Genomic DNA, 17,754 nt, shown 5'->3' with positions numbered 1-17,754 from the left:
AATTGCTCAGAGATCAAGATATATAGTACATAAAATATTCTAGCTCCAATAAATAAATCATGTAATAAAACATTGTAATCAAGGCATTAAGTTCTGAGACGTATCATATTTCAGAAACATAACAGCCGGAAAACTGCTCGAAATGGCAGACATTCGCCAGTTATAAATTAATTAAAACACCAAAGGACATATTTAAACTAAAAAAAATGGCAACAAAGTACAACAAACAGGTGCACTAGGTCATGTGAAAAGCACAACTTATTCAACAGATATGTTGCGTAAGTCTAGTAATCAGAGCACTGATTCATGCGATTTTTAATTTGAGATCTTAAGAAATTGTTTCCTCAACCGGTTTAGTGTGGGCTTAGTATCATAAGTGTACCTGTTTAGTAGTGATGGGAGATTGTTTTAGTGACTGGTTTTTATAATTAGTGCGGAAGCGCGAGACGACCCAAATTTCAGAGTTTCTTGTTGAAACGGTACTTTCGTGACATTTTAATAACGCGGTGGCAATTAAGAAGTTATGAAAGAAACCTCGCGAAAGATAAAATGAGCGTAAAATACGGCATTCATACAGACGCGACACGGGGATGATATTATAGGCCGCGAACATGGGACTGGTATGCAGTCTCTTGCGTGAACAAACGACAGTTTTAGGGCCTTCACGCGGCTTTCTAAAGGCGGCTGTCATGTAATTTAGAGTATGTTAGGCTAAGTTCCCGAAGCAATTGCTAGGTTTCTCTTCCTAATGTGCACCGCTGCTTGTGATTTAGCACTTTTTTCTGTGTAGGGTACAATCCAGTTCAGAAATGCTGGCACTGTGGGCGAGAAGGTCTCGGTACTGTCACTCAATAAATTGATGCGTACTGAAAGCAGCAACACGTCATTCTATAGGATTTTTTTTGTGTACAAAATAAAGGGTGACGCTCGGAAAGAACTCGATGTACATCCGAGAACATATATTTCTGGACACCAACATAAAACAAGCTACGAGGAGAGAAAGGTATGCAAAGCCACGTTCACGATTCGTTTCCGCAGAAACGTTTGCCAGATTATTAGTTAATAATGGCAGTCAAAATCAGTGTTTGCAATAATGAGAATCAAAATTTCGGCATTAGTTAAGAGGCATAGGGAATAGGCGGCTGCTAATTTTATAAATATCTTTATTGTTCGTAGCAAAAAAAAATAGCGACTGCATGTAAAGTGCACGTCAAAGCGGTTGAAATGAAAGTGGCGTCTGTATAAAATGGAGCTCAGCACGGCCAAATTCTCGCTGAGACTCTATACGTATACATGTATAATCATGCCCACGTGACTTGAGTTGCGTTATCGCTCCCTCTGCTGCAAAACACACGTGACTTAATGAGCACAACGTGCTCCTAATTATTAAATTTAGGGATTCAGAAAGCTGCTTCGGGGGTCTATTTCTGAAACTAATACCACCAAACATATAAAGCACATCCACTTCAATGTTTTCATATTCATATTGATAATCATATTCTGGCCGCCTTTAAATTCCTAGCAGACACAAAAAATGTAAACACTCCAGAGCGCAGCGTGATGTCAGGCACGTTACAGAACTCAAGGTGGTCTTAATTAATCCAAAGGCGTCCACTATATGGCATCTCTCTGACAGCCCATTTTGCACCTTCGGGGCGATACACACAATATGCCGTGACATTATTAAGAGCAGGCTAACCACCCTGTAACGAACCAATACCATCGAGACAGAACTTGCGGTCTGTAGCAGGAAACTTATGCGGACTGTCTGGTATTTGACAGTTGCCACTTTCTCTTTATAGTGCGCAAACTGTGCCAAGAGGGAGGCATTTAGCGCTTTCATTACCTCTAACGCACTTATCAAAGTATGCATTTTTCTCTTTTTTCTCCGTGATTTCTTCCCCAACGCAGGACCTGTGCAGTAAGAACAACTGCTCTAGGCGATTATGCATAGCGCCTATAGTGCTATTGGCTCAGCAAGACGCTAGGCAGTCTTCGCTCACATGACATCTAGATGGTGTTACGGTTCCCCGTAATGCCTGATTTATGATGCATTTTTTTCGTTTATATGCTTTAAGGTACTCGCTTAGGTACGTTGGTCTCTGAGCCAGCTTAGAGGCTGTAACCATAAAGGCTGCTTCCACTACAGCTCTTGATCTCAGCTTATCAGCAACTGGATATGTGCCTAATATTTCGCGAAAAATAAATGATTGAGAATAAATTAAAGCACAAGAAGCCCCCAGGAGGCAGTAAAGCTTTCCTTCGTTGTTTTTGATCTGTCATTCCATAAGAAATGAATCCACCTTGCCATTCACTGTGCGAAATGCTCTTACAAGCAAAAAATAAACAAATAAATAAAATGACACCTAAAGAATACAATAAATGCATCGACATTGAACGAAATAAACGAACAGCTGCATTGACTAACCATTTCACTGTTCCTTTGTTTAGCCTATTCAGAATTGCAGTGAATGAAAAGCCGCGCAAAGAAATCTACGGGCCCTATAGTGGAACGTAATGGCATAGACGTGACGAAAAAGGCGCGGTTCAGACGCATTGCCCCAAATCGAATGGCCGGCGGAAAACATAACAGAAAAAATCATAGAAGCTGGAAAGCGCGTGGCGCCTAATTTTAGTGTTCTTTGCTTGTTATTTCTAGCTTTTTTTTCCTTTGGATCTTATCGGAAGCACGTGATCTTGAGGCCACCGTCGAAAGCTTTGAAAGTGGGCCGAATCGCGAAATACTAGCGCTCGAAGCGAAGTTGGCTGCCGACTTCCAATGGCGGGGCCACGTATTTTGAAAAGTGCAAAGTTGTGACTCGAGCTTCGTAATGCGATCGCTTTCGCCTCACTACTTCTCTCTTGTGGCACCCTTATTTTAAAAATAATCCTGCTGGCTCTCCCTACGAAGTTAATATATTTCTATTGCGAGCAGGATATTACAGCTACTGTGGACACAAGAGGCCACAGCTCAGTGCAGTGCTAGCCCTACTGTAGCCTAGAACAAAATTCATACTATAGAGGGCAGCGAGAAATGGTGTTTTGAGCTCTCAGATAAATCCGTAGAATGTGTTCTTAGTTCGGTTTCTGCTGTTTCACCTCTTTTTATGAAATAAATACCTTCCTACTCATCATAACATACCAGCTCCTTCTCGCGCCCCTCAGATACCTTTGACCTTCTTGTATGAAAAGCTGCTTTCGTAGTGGCGGTGGTGTGCAGCATCTTCCTCCTTTATAGCTAAGCGTTGCAAAGTGTTCATCTGAGAACGAATGTAAGTCTCGATAATTGGTCAGCAGCAGGGAATTTATCAATGAAATAATTGGTTTTCGTTCCCAAAGCAGCAGTGGGGTTGCCATAAATGCCATATCGCGCATCTTAGATCTCATGTTCATAAAACAAGATTCCATGTTGCGCATGAGGGTTTCAGTACTCGGGGTTCTTGCATTTCCACTCCATCGAAAAGCATAAACATCGTGCCTAGGAAGGGCTGCGGGCAGTAATTGTACTTATGCATAAAAAAATTGTGGAGCCACTCACCCATAAGTATGGGTCTGAGAGTAAGTACTATTGCCATGACTTTGTGTAAGTTCTCTAAAGGTCTTAGTTCAGCTAAAACTGCTGTTCCTTGGAACAGCACAGTAAAATCTGAACTGTACAATGAAGAATGTCAATAAAGCTGCAAGCGGATGTGGGATTTTGACGCTTGACTTCAGTGCGCTGCTCTGGGCACGAAACAACCGACAAGAGACGAAGAAGAAAAACTGACTGACAGAGCGCTCTCTCTTAACTTCCCGTGGCGCGATGATTGGAAAGAGAATGAAACAAACTCTTAGTTAGTTACTTGTTCAATAATAAACTGACAACAAGAGACAGAACAGAACAAAGCTTGCACGAATGCAAAGCACAATTGATTATTTGTAAAAAAGAAACAAATAAGCTGAACGAAACTTTTCAACCTTGATGTTCGAAAGCTATATTCTCATGATCTTACTAAAATGATGTGACGTTGCTTCTATTGAAGCAGTGAGCGCCATGTTTATTGACTGGAAACACAGAAAGATGGAGGAATGCCTTGGTCAGACCAGGTCCCCACTGACAAGCTTCCATCGATCACTTATGAGGCTGAGAATGAACACAGTTCATCAGAACTTGTCCATACAAAGCATAAAGGTATTGATATTGTGGTATGAGCTGCCGAATATTAAGTACAGATACCAAAATACAAACGAATCGCCCGAGTTTAATAGACCACTAACGTCACAGGCTTGTTTGCACCGGACTAATATACAAAAAATCAGGAGAGTAAATCATACAAAATATTATACTGGAATGATACCTTCTGCAGAATTAACGAGAAAATAAAACCAAGTCCACAAAACGAGCTGTTGGATTGTTGCAAGACTTGCTAAAATGTTTTCAGGGGCCTTCAGGCTTTTTTCTTCCTCGAGTTTCCAGCAATACATCATGATCCTGCTAAAACAGGAGTCTCTTCATAAACCAAGTGCAAGGCAACACCATCAAAAGTTAAATCCTCTTCTCAAAGGCAAGGTTGACGCGGTAAGCGGATCAGTGTCGTTCTCGTTCCGGCACGTTCCATGACATCCATTATAACTGAGATCTGAGAGCTTTTCGCAAGCGCCTGGCTTTCTTATTAGACTGGGCCCGAACAAAAGTTTAAACAGTTGCTGCGCTAGGAACGATTAGGTTAGCTACGAAACCGAGCTAAAAGACTCGTTAGTGAAGGCTTTGCCCGAGGCACTTTACAGGGAGCCACGCTCGAACATTTTAAAAAGCGAGCTTGCGAACCCTCGGGGTGCTCCAGTACGCGCACTGAAAGCAGTCTTTGAATCGTGTTGCAACTTCATGCGTGTTTTCGAAGGGCGCGCACCTTTTATCGCCTTATCTGACGATCATTTAGAACTTCGGATTATCACGATTAAGACGTGCTCCTTCCTATCTTCCTGCCACTAGGCTTCTTATAAATAAGCCCTACACCTGTGATTAAATGTCCATTTTTGGTTCTACTGACAACGTTGCTGCTTCCCTGGCCATGCGTTACTGCGAGCGCGCCATGCCTATGCACCAAATCGGAATAGAAGTGCAGACAGTTTTGTAACTTATTGCAGAGAAAAGGCCTTGCACTTCTTCCTGATAATGAAAAAGGAATTATCCGCACGCCCTTAGCGCCGCAGAATTATTCAGCCTTTTCAATTGTTTTTCCTTTCGTTCACACGCTGTTTTTATGGTTTAAGGGGGATTTAACGTCCCAAAGCGACTCAGGCTATGAGAGACGCCGTAGTGAAGGGCTCCGGAAATTTCGACCACCTGGGGTTTTTTACGTGCACTGACATTGCACAGCACACGGGCCTCTAGAATTTCGCCTCCATCGAAATTCGACCGCCGCAGCCGAGATCGAACCCGCGTCTTTCGGGCCGGCAGCCGAGCGCCATAACCACTCAGCCACCGCGGCGGCTGTTCACACACTGTGTTCTCTTTCTTATGGTCACCTACCGTGCAATGGTGGTCCCATCTGAACATAAGCGTCCTGAATGATGCTACAGACAACAGACATGGAAGTTATGCCCATTAACTGCAAGGCAGGGCTGCCTACCTCTGATACCCGGGGCACAGCGAATTTTGAGGCTTCCCGTAGATGCCACTTGTGTTTTGATCGTACCAAGGGCCGGCGGACTAGGTCTGAGGTCGCTATAACCTTTTAGACAGGCCAGAAGGCAAGTTTTGCTGGTTTACACCTTGGCAGGGGGACGTAGAAGGCACCTTGCCGCGCCTTGTACGGTTAAGGAAAAACACAGAATTCTGTGCCAGAGCACTCCTTTTGCCCGAAGAGTGCAGCCTTTAGGTAGCGAGTGCAGCAGTTAATAAGAATGAAGTATTGTTGCAGTACCACCCGCCTATGTTATGCTCGCCAATTGCTGCGCATTTTGCTTGCATAAATACAAAATTTAAAAATAAGACAGAAAGCGCTGCACAATACAGGAGTGTTCATAAACAGAATTTTTGCGGGACGGTGGTCATATAAGTCTCTTGTTGCTACACTTCCGGAAAAATAAAATGCAGTAGATGATCGAGATCGAAAATGCAAAAAAAAACACAAAAGGATGTAGTTTATGAAAAATAGAGTTGAAAATTAGATTTCTTTTTCGTGCCTCTGCTATAACTACAGCCACAGTTAGCAGGGCCGGTTTCGCAGGGAGCACACCTATGTCATTTTCATATATATTTCATGAAACAGCACATATAAGTTAAGGACGCTGCAAGATGACTAATAGCCCAACGGCACTTTGCCTTTAACTGCACCGCTGCTTTTAGGCAAGGAAGTTTCCGAGAAATCTGCATTGTAGTTGCAGAAACTATGATGATTAGGCTGCAATGTTAAGGGAGCAGAAAACCCGGCAGGGACCGAGTGGAGTTTCTAATCACGCGATAATGCTTCTGGCGGTCTTCCGGGACCAAACTGTTGGCGCCGAGCAGAGGGCTTTGTGCTGAACGGTGCTAGACTCAGGAGTGGAATGTCAGAGCAGGCTCAAGCGAAATGCAAAATGCTAAAAAGAAACACGCACTGCTTTTAGATGTTCTATAGACTGCAGCATAATGTTCAAAACACGAGGGTAACAAGCTTTGAGTGCAGGCGCATCACGCAGGTGACGGCACGTCAGCGTGATGGGTGTGAAGTGAACGTGAAGAAGTCGCACGGCGCTGAGCTGCTGAGTGCTAACCCGATGACTGACCAAAAAACGGCTGCTCATTCTCCTTAGTTCGTGTAAGCTAGCGCTCAAGGTTGCTGCGCTGTAGGTGAGAGATCTCTGGAGAGCATGGCCGAGGAGTCGATGACCCGTGGTAGTCCTGAAGGCTGCTCGGCGTCAGTCTCTGCGGGCATGGGCATGGACATAGCATGACTGTTGACTGCCTGGGGAGAGATTAGGACCGCAGTACCTTAGGGTGAGCTTGATGGTGACCGCAATGACGAGTAAGAGCCTTGTTCGACTAGGAAACGTCGCATTTGTGACGTAGTGGTGTGCTAGGGGTCTCATCCAGCAAACTGCCTTGCTGATAACTGCGCGAGGAGTTAGCTGCTCTACCGGGAAAACCACTCAGGGGGGTGAGCCGTGCTTGGAGAGTGTCTGAACGGCTGAATGACTGCATCTTGAGACGCTGAGAGCCTGGTCGCGACATCAGCACCGGTTAGGACAAGAATAGCGCACCTGACATCGCCGCGGCTCAAGACAGCAGCCCTGAGGTCGGAGTACGGGATGGAACTTGGAGGTGGTACGTCGAGGTCTTGCAGGAGTTCTGGAGGAACCGCACAAACCAGGAAGTCCTACTTGCCGGCTAGGTTGCTTATGCCGTTCAGTAACAAGGAGGCCTCGAACTGCCGTAACGATGTGCAGGCGCCACTTAAGCTGAAGATGGGCAGCGGCGGGGTCAGCCGAGGCTTCGGCCAAATCAGCACCACAGCATGAAGGCGAGGAAAGACGTTGTGCTCCGGGATTACCATCAGCAGCGTGGTCGCTAGCGTAATGGCACCAGGGTAGTTGCCTTGCCGTTTGCGAGGTGAGGACAGTCGGGCAAGCCGGTGGTATCCAAGGCAGAAGTCGGAGAATCATTCTGAACAGACATGTCGTACCTACGGTGAAGGTGATCTAGCCTCGACACAGTGGGTTTCGAGCTGACACGTTTTTTGAGCCCTTTGCACTCTGCGCAAGCGCTTGCTTCGTCTCCGAGCGGGGCCATGACTAAAGGGCTCTACAAGAGGGCTAAGTGCCTAGCAACAATTACCTTTAAATACTCTAATAGACAAAGTTTCTCCTTTGGCTACCGCTTCTTTTAGGCGAACAAGTTACCTACCACACTGTCATGTGGAGGTAGCAAGAATCAGTTAGCGAAGCGGGTGTTTCTGAAAGTCATCCATTTAATGGGAGTACCTCTCCCCAAGAACAAAACAAAATTCCGAAACGACAAGGGTGACTCACACACTTGATAATCAACGCCGTAAATTTCGCCGTTATTATAATGAGAATTGGGTGCGCCAGCACTTTGGTTTTCACTTCAGTTTCGGTATAGGTTTGAGGCTCGGCTTTCAAGGTATCATAAGCTACAGACAAAGCTTTATCGGCAAAATCTATGAGTGGGGGCCTTAATGCTAGCGCATTAAAACTAGATGGGACACTTAAGCTCCGCCTTAAGTCTATGACATGACAGATTTAAGGGGTTAATGCCCTAATATGCGAAATTCGCCCTTCTTTACTTTACATCCATAGATCCCTGGGAGTGCTCACACCCCTTCTGGCACAGTGGTGCAGCGATTAAGCGATGTGCCGCTATTCTGCGATGGCAGGTGCTGTCACCGGTGGGGCTTACGAGACCCAGGTTCCTCTTCCCGAGCAATCACTCGCGACAAAATGTTAACTGAATGGGCAGCTTACAACGTTGGTCATTTTGCTCGAAATCCGGTCAGTAGCCTGTGATCACGTTACAGGGTCACGTGATCCAGGTGGCCCACCTGCTGTCTAGGCGCGTCGGCTAGGTCAAGCTCAGCCAGACTGGCAGGAGCTAAATTAGCCAGACAGACGGTCGCGAAATCTGTCAGTGGGGATCATAGTGCCGGCGGACTGAACAATCATTGCTCATATAAAACACCGCATTGAGAAAAACCGACTATTTCAAGTAATGTATATACATGTTTGGCAATTCTGAGAAATCTTTATTGCATCTTGGCCGCATAGAACATTTTTACTTCTCTGTGACCGCTGTATTATTTTTCTTCAACAGAAACATTTACTCCCGACTTTCTTTCTCTAATTGCTTGGCCAGCTGCTCGCGATTTAGTTAGGCGAGGTGTGCGCCTTTTGCATTTTAAGTCACACAACTGATGTAACGGCAAAAAAATCGGCTGATTAGAATGGTTTTCAAGTAAGCGGAAAGGATGGACCTGACATGTTCTGTCAGTCGAGAGCCAGAAGAAAGAACAAGAAATGATCTTGCGAAAGAATACAAAATTATAGAGAATAATGTAAGTGTTTTCATTGATTTTTCATTGTTTTACTGAAAACGTTAATTACTTTTCTGCATTATTCTCCAACTTCTTTTCAGGCGGTGGGTACTGCTTTTCTTCCAGTTTCGTCCATGTTGCCTTTTTTTGCCCCATGTGCATAACTATTCATTAGCGCGTCTTTTTTTTCACTTTTTGTTACCCCATTCATGTCGTTTCCAATAAAAAATCAATGCCAGGAAGGGCGCCGTACACAAGCTGGCAGGGTAGCAAGCGTTTATATGTATACCTTTTTTACTTACTGACTGCAGAGGAACTGTTGGTTGCTATAACTAACGTTCGCAATAACGATCCTCTTCAATCGCCTGATTTTCAGCCTCTTCGTTTACGTAATGGTTTGGGCTAGTTGGTTCATTATTATAATAAATGTGCCTTGTTTGTCCTTGTATCCTTTTGCGCCTTCTTCAGAACACCTTTGTTTAGTTTGTATCCCTCATCTTCGTTCACACTTTTTCGTCTGCTTTTACGGCGGAGTTTTGGGCAGGCTTGCAGTGAAATTGATGTCTAGGGAGGGAGCAACCTCTACCTCAGCCGTCGGCGTGGCGCCATTCACGGCTTGTTGCCTCCAAGCTCTGTTCGATAATGCATTTGTCTGCCTGCAGACGATTTAATGAATGCATTTTTTATACTCAATTCTGTTGAAATAGCAGCCATCGATATGTCGTAAATGTGTCAGCCGTCATGAGTGTACGTTATTAATTCTCACTCTGCAACTTTCTCGTATCATTGTTGCATTGCGTACGTTCCAGTCTCGCAAGATGGTAAAGTTATTTTCTAGTATTAAATTCACCCCCCCCCCTCCCACAGACAGGCAGTGCCATAACTCAGCCACATGAGCGCTGCTGGTGAAGGACGATAGTTTAGTTTTCTGTCTTCTAGTTTAACTACAAGAGAAAGGCCATGATAAAACACTTGCACACAAGGTGATCGATTTAGTAATGCCATTTTTAACCACTCCTGACGCAGAGCAGACGAATAGCAAAAAAATGTTTGAGTGTACGTACGTATCAGACAATCACTACGGTTCAGTCAGCGTGATAAACGTACAGCCTTTTCTGTTTTTCCTGCGTAATGGACCCATTTATGGTGTGGAAGTTGCCTGGAGTACGACTTCGGCAGCTTGGTGGTGCCGCCTTCTTGCGATGTGTGGAAGTTTTTCAATTGAGGAACAAAACGTCACCCATTACGAAAAACGTAAGGCGACATTGTTTAATATGACAGGCCAGAGTTCGCTTCATGTTCCCATTGAAATCAAAGGTTAAAAAAATGTAATACTGACAAGTGCTACAAGTTATGGAGGTAATATTTTTAAACATCTGGCAGAAATGTAACCTTTTCTTCAATAAATGCTTAGGAAACGATAAGATGCTGTTTGTAGAACAGACACGATATGATTGTCGTTTGCTGGTTCCCGATATGATCGAAGAGACGATGACGCAATGGATACTGAGTTTAGTGATGATTGCATTGATCTTGATGGTGGGTTCATGGTTAAACATTAAATGACGAGAATGCATTTTAATGCCGTTGACGACATCATCATGGCGTTAAATATATATATATATATATATATATATATATATATATATATATATATATATATATATATATATATATATATATATATATATATATATATATATATATATATATATATATATATATATATATATATATATATATATATATAGATTTAAGAGAAGTGGGCACTTCTACAAAGACACTTTTATTTATCAACGTTTTGACCGCGGGGCGAAACGTTGATAAATAAAAGTGGCTTTGTAGAAGTGCCCACTTCTCTTAAATCTTTATTCTGCGGAGCCAACGCAACCTACGTTCGTAACATACATATATATATATATATATATATATATATATATATATATATATATATATATATATATATATATATATATATATATATATATAGCATGCCTGGAGCTAACAATAATTTTCTTAAGTGATTGAATGTTACACAGAAAAAACCTAAACGTGAGGGGCGGAGCAATAGAAAACAGAAATACGGATACAGAATTTTATCTTGCGCATAGCAGAGAAATTAAAAGACATGAGAGGAGAAATACTGCCCGTAGCACGAAAGAAAAAAAACTTGGTAGTTCAAATGAATCATGCACGTACTCGCAAAAGGAAATACACGAGAACATCAAAATTGCACCTAGCTATACCTAGGCAAGGAATTAGTTTGGCGTCCTTGTTTTCATTAAACTTCTCTGAAATGCTGCTGGCTGTCTAAGGAATGAGTTCTAATGGACACATGCAAGCCTCATAATGCGGCAGTTAACGAATGCGCCGGTAACATGAATACACTAGCAATAATCAGAGCGTTGATATCAACTGTGTCGCGTTGATGATCACTCTGTGCGTTTGTTTGCGTTGATCTATTGACGAAAAAACTTGATTGTATGCTATTTCGCTGTAGACTGGAAGCAGTACAGGCGGCGTTGACCAGTTTGGGACTAAAACATTGAAAGAGTCTCGTCGCTTATAAGTGCTGTCCTTGGTGGGCTTTCGTTTTCACTTTTAACTGCGAGTAAGAATGTACACTACATTAGCACATAAAAGGAGAAATATTCAAAGAAATGCGTATTCAGTAAAAAAAAAAGGAGGAGGAAAAAGACACATGGGTGTATGCTACAGCCGAAAATCATTACACGTGAGCCACTCGGTATTGCTGAAAACGATGGCAGTGGCGTGTACGCCACTGTCTGCCAGTTGCCGAGCGAAAGTGAATCAGTGATACAGCGCACATAAGTCTTACGTCACACTTTTGGCCAATGTGAATTTGTTAAAGCCCAATATTCACGGCCAGACAGACGACGCTTCAGAGACTACATTTGGCAAAGACACTTCTAATCAACTTCTCTACTAAGCTATGCAATAAAAAAAGGAAAAGTCCCTGAAGGACCAATCTAAATGTTTTCCGCGTGTTTTTAAGCAGATGTACTACGAAAAGAACCTCCCAATTGCAACTGGCCACAATTATTCCTTGGGAACAGTAACAAGAAAAAGTTCACCAATCCTGCGTGATAAAAGTGGTGCTTATACTTGTAGTAACCCCTTGTGCGGCTGTAACTTTATTCTTGCATGCGTCCTCTTACGACGATAATAAGATACAAAAGGTACGGTACTAATGAATAATGGTGCCGGGGCTTGCTTTCGGGAATGCGGTTCTGTGCTTAAGGACAGAAGTTCAGTCGAGATTAGAAGCAAATCAGAGAGCTGTTGGAAGGTAAGCACTAGGTGCCCACGGCATAACGACAAACGAAGCAGTACAGGGGGATATGGGCTGGGCATCGGTCGGAGCACAGAAAGCTCAGAGTAAAGTACTGTACGAAGAACGCCTGAGGAAATTGGACGACAAAGGGTGGGCAGCTAAGGTATTTAAATATCTATTCAGAAAGAGCGTTGACTCACAATGGTGGTAAAGAACCAGGAAGCTAAACAGTAAGTATGCAAGACACGAAGACGGAGAAAGAAAGAGCATTAAACGTCAGGTTAAAAACGTGGAAGGTAAAGATTAGATAAATTCGATGGAACAGAAGCATAGTGTACAACTATAATAATAACAGAAAAGACAGATCAGGAAGTAAGTGTTTTATGATAACTCAAGAGGCAGTGCCTAACTCTTCGAAGCTAGGTAAGGGTGTCTTAGAACGCGCAGCCACAAAAAGAAATTTAACGAAGAAGATGACACACGGGCTGTGTGTGGTCAATCTGTAGAAACAATAGAGCACCTGATACTCAAATGTGATGGTATCCATCCCGATTCCGATGCAGGCAAAGTCACTCTTCCTGAAGCCCTAGGGTTTAGAGATAACAATGGTCATGTAAATAAATCTGCGGTGAAAATTAGCAAAAAGCGATTGGTAGACTGGTGGTTCAAAAGCAGAGAGGTGGCTTAAGGTTAGAAATGTAGGGGGACGTATTTAATGAAAATGGCGAGTTTTAATAACAACTTAAAACATAATTAAACAAAAATAAAGGAAAAAAAGCTGAGCATGGTGGCCGCTGCCATCACCCCGTTTCAAAGGGGACCTTCCATCCATCCATCCAACTCCAGCGCGGGAGGCCTATATTCTTTATGAGAGTACTTCTACCAAAACTCATTCTATTTCTCGAAATACATAATAGTCATCTTCGATTTCAGTTCGACTGATGCCTCGTCCTTAACGTGACTTTGGCTCCCTCAAGAACTGCGCTTTCTTCAGCCCCCAGTGTCTGTCTTAATGCATTTGCGCTAGCTCGATGCCATAGTTTGAATACCCCTTTTTTCTCTCTTGCCTGAAGTGCTGTTTACATTCAGCCACCCTTTTATCATGAATGGCATACTCGAGAATGACAAATAGAGGGGAAACATTATAGAAACAACATAATATTGCGTTTAAATTAGAGTTGTCAACACGAAAACCCCGCCGATGTCAGCTGTCGTTAAATCCGCTGATTGATCGAGAGATGAACGTGACATCAGAACCTGCCTTAATGGGCGACCTTGATTGGTCAAAGATCACTTGACCTTTTTACGGGATCACAACTTGCTCACTGTGGCAGGTGGCCACCTAGCCAACAGATGTTAAACAACCTGCTCGCCATGGCAGGCGGCAACATGGCCACCAGATTGTGAGCAACCTCCCCACCGTGGCAGTTACAATTATATTATTGACTGAACGAGAGAGGTCAATTCACCTTGTCACGTAATCACAACCTGTCCACCCAGTTATGAGCAACCTCTTCATAGACGGCAACTATTGATAGAGAAGAAATAAAAATCTAAACAAAAAGCAATATGCAAAAGTTGGCATAGTCACAGCACAGCGGATACTTACTACTGCTGCCACAAGTTCAAATATGGCGGCTGATGAACCGGAATTGCAAAGAATCTGACGCAAACACACGCTAAACTTGCAACGGAAGCTGCGATAAATGTCAAATCTAATGTATTCGCATTCCAATCCTAATGTAACTTAAGCCTCCCCGTAGTTTTTATCATGTAGGAGTGGCAATGCCGGAAACAATAGACGAGCAAACTGACATGTCACTTAAACGGATTGGACTAACCTGTGTCTCCAATAACTGAAAACTCGGCGGCGGCAATAACAAACGTGCCACTGTTCTCGGCTGCACTCAATTTAAAGAGGACTGTACGATGGGGGGCTAGTTGGTAATCCATGAACTAAGAACGAAAACCACGCAAAGGACGATACACAGGGAAGAAGTAGACAGGACGAGCGCGTAGAGAGGACGTAGAAGTTTCGAGACTAGACGCGGGAAGCATACACGATAATCTTGAAGAACGTCCAACCAGTTGCCCACAGCTACAAAACATTGCCAATAAATCTTGTCGCGTCTTTCGTCACATACAAAGCCATGCGCTGGCGGTTGTTTCCTAAATTAATAAACAAAGAATAGAAATCTGTGGCAAAATATTCTTTTATTTTTTACCACGCCAGAAACCCTGCACCTACGTCCTTGCTTTTGCGGGCAGAGAAGAATGATCGAACGAAAATGGGGCAATCCGTTTGAGTGCCCTCAATAGCTAGCGTCCGTCAAAGCGAGAAGTAAGACACCGAATGCCACTGCACAGCGCCCGAAAATTCCGGTCACGTAGAAAACCTTTTCGTGGTATGAGTCGAGCTATGCCAGCAAAGGATGCCCCGGGAGGCACCGCATTTGTTCCTTGCACACGCTGACCAAAATTGTCGCAAGAAAAAAAAAACTATAGAGCAATGTTGAACTCCAAGCGGCCTTGCTGTTGGTCCGTCAAAGTTGATTTGATGGTGCGGGGCATATATATGAAGCGGCTTTTTCGAGCATAACACCAGGAAACCCAAACATACTTGAAGCGATCGAGGTCTCGTGTGCCAGAAGAAGAAACAAGAAAAAATAAATAGGCAAAAACTAAATGAAAATTGATCCTCGGCGAATTTAATGCGCTGCAAAGCGATGACATAAAATGAGATAAGTATTCGTTTCCAAATAATTCTGCATCTTTGTCCCGGCCTACTAAAAAGATTTGCCTAAATCAGATGCAGAAAAGTAATGATTGCACTAGAGTGATGCATAACTGTAATACCAGTAAACGAATTAAAAAAAATGTTCTCGCATGTTGTTACCTGATCAGATGACAAGCCCAACTTCGCTAAAAGGCAAATGTTTAAAAACGGCCGCTAGATCTCAAAGAATGCGGCTGCTGACGGACATTAGACAAATGCTCCTTTGGTTGCTGGAAGCCGCAATATATATATTTTTAACCAAAGATTCCTCCCTTTCTGTGCTTTCAAACGGGTATTTCATAACGCTTGAAGATTGGTTGAGTTCTAGTAGCAGTACGCCTGACTTTAGTGTCCTGCAAGGCTCTTCTGTCCAGACAAAACCAGTACGCAGACTAGTGGTGCCGTAGGTACTTCGGCCAAGTTATCGTGTTGGATTAAGATAACACTTTCTGCACGGTGATTCAGTGTAAATTATTATATGCGTACGTTGAACGCCATGCCTGTGGAACAGTAAACTAATGCCCGGGGGGTCTTGAGTATGCCCTTTGCCAACAATTAGACCCCATTGCAAGGTTCACTGTAATACATGTCTTTAACAAATGTATTATAGAACTCTGCTCACAGTGCATATCAGACCTTCCGTGTGGTAGCGGCTGTTTTTAATAGATGCTAACGTTCTTATCGACAGTAAGCTTTGCGCTTTGCTCCAGTCTTGCATTTTTGACCCGGATAGAATGGCGTGCTCATGGACAGGGCCTCTGCGCAGCCTTGCACATACTCCTTTTAGCAAAGACTGTCACATTACATACTCTTTGCCGCAAGTGGTGGTGACTCCTCCAGCGAACCTACACTCATAACTGAAAGATTGTTTACACTGTTAGGTTATCTTTATGACAGTGTAAATGGCGACTGATCGAACAAGTTGTTTTGGTCATACTATACGTAGTGTCCGAGTGGAGCTATTTCGTTATAGCTGACATCCATTTCAGCAAAGTGACAACCAAATATCTCTAATTCATCACCTAGCTTTACTATTTCCAGCGCTAGCATCGTAGTGACCAATCCATGGCTTTCTTCTGCTTATTCTAATGGACCTTTTGATCTAAAGCTCTCTATGTGTCGCCATAATACGACTCCTGTCGACTGCTTTCCTCTTGAGTAATTATTATCGCTTCGAGCAGCACAACGACGCATACAAAATATGGTTTGGGCGTTAGTAATGAACTTAACTGGATTTATTTGTTTAATGACATCTTCTGTGGGTACTCCGAACAAAGTACATAAAGGTTAACAAGGCTAATTCTTCCATCTGTTTTCATCGCTCGCTGTGTTTCCACCCTAGAATGAACAGGTCGCAAAAAGACAGATTGAAAAGTTAACTTAGGCGGGATGGATTTAAAAAAAAAAACTAAACTCAAACAGTAGAGGTTTCTCCCGAAAGGTTGCGTTGGATCTCAATGTAGATATTTTTGGTCTTGGTGAACATCCCGGATACAAATACATGGCCATTAGTAAGTCATCCACGTCCACTATCCTATATTCTTCGTGCAGGCTCTCAAGCGTGTTTTTATATGCGCGCAGTGCTAGGAAAGGAATAGTTTCAAGTTTGGAGCAGTAAAAAAGCCTTCTTTGGGTTTGTACTCAGGTCACGTAAAGTCCATTTTCATTGATTTCCAGCATGGAATGGCAATTCGCTTATCTTAAATGGCATGTAGAGAACCGTTGTTTGCATTAAGTTTGCTTCTTTCACGGTGCCCGACGGGTGCTATATTAGACATCATGGAATCACAGCGCTGGCAGATGAGGATGCAGAGAGATGAGTTGGCGGAAATTAAGCATTAAAGCAATGCAGTATTTCAGGGCTTAAATCTTTTGATGCACTCACACTTAAGGGCTAAATGATTTATCTGGTCACCTCTTGATCTATGGTATAACGTTTATATATGTGTTAACGTATGTCAAATAGCTTCAATGGTTTCAACTAAGCTGTCGTTCTTGGCTGTTTACGGGTTGGTTCACGGTGTCGAAAAGAAAAAAAATTAAAGGCTCAAATTATCTGCAAGGCTTATAATCATCTTTCATATGTCTATTCACGTGAGCATTGTCAAAGCTCTGTGTGTTTGCTTGAACTGTATGACACAAAAATAAAATTGGAATATTAAGTATGCACAACTAATTTATTCGAAAGCGATTATTACCAATCATAAACAGCAGTAAGGCGAATACTTGATAATATAGAATATGTGCCTGCAACTTTGAGAAAATATCCTTATAAACAGCTTGGAATTGCCAGTTCGAATGAGCCGTTCTCTTTTACTAAGAATGCAATGCATAACCAACCACTTCCGGCTAACATTGATGTCCTGCATAATACTTGACTCTTTTTAACAAAAAATTTTCTCTCGTCACCACTGATTCTCTGCAATGCGTTTGCCGAACAATTTTATAGCAAAAACAGATATTATTGTAGTAAAAGCATAACACTGCGCAGTTTCTTCAGAAACGTACTACATAACAACATACTACAGAAAAGTACTACAGAACAATACTACAGCAGGCAAATATGTCGTTACGGCAATAAAACATTTCGTTGCAATTTTGGCATCCTTTTGGGGATCTTTTCGACGGGGCTTGAATTTCACCAAATACCTGAATATATCATTAAAAAAAAA

The sequence above is a fragment of the Amblyomma americanum genome, chromosome 2 (genome assembly GCF_052857255.1).
Source record: "Amblyomma americanum isolate KBUSLIRL-KWMA chromosome 2, ASM5285725v1, whole genome shotgun sequence".
NCBI classification, from domain to species: domain Eukaryota; kingdom Metazoa; phylum Arthropoda; class Arachnida; order Ixodida; family Ixodidae; genus Amblyomma; species Amblyomma americanum.
Note: the sequence above shows the minus strand (reverse complement) of the source record.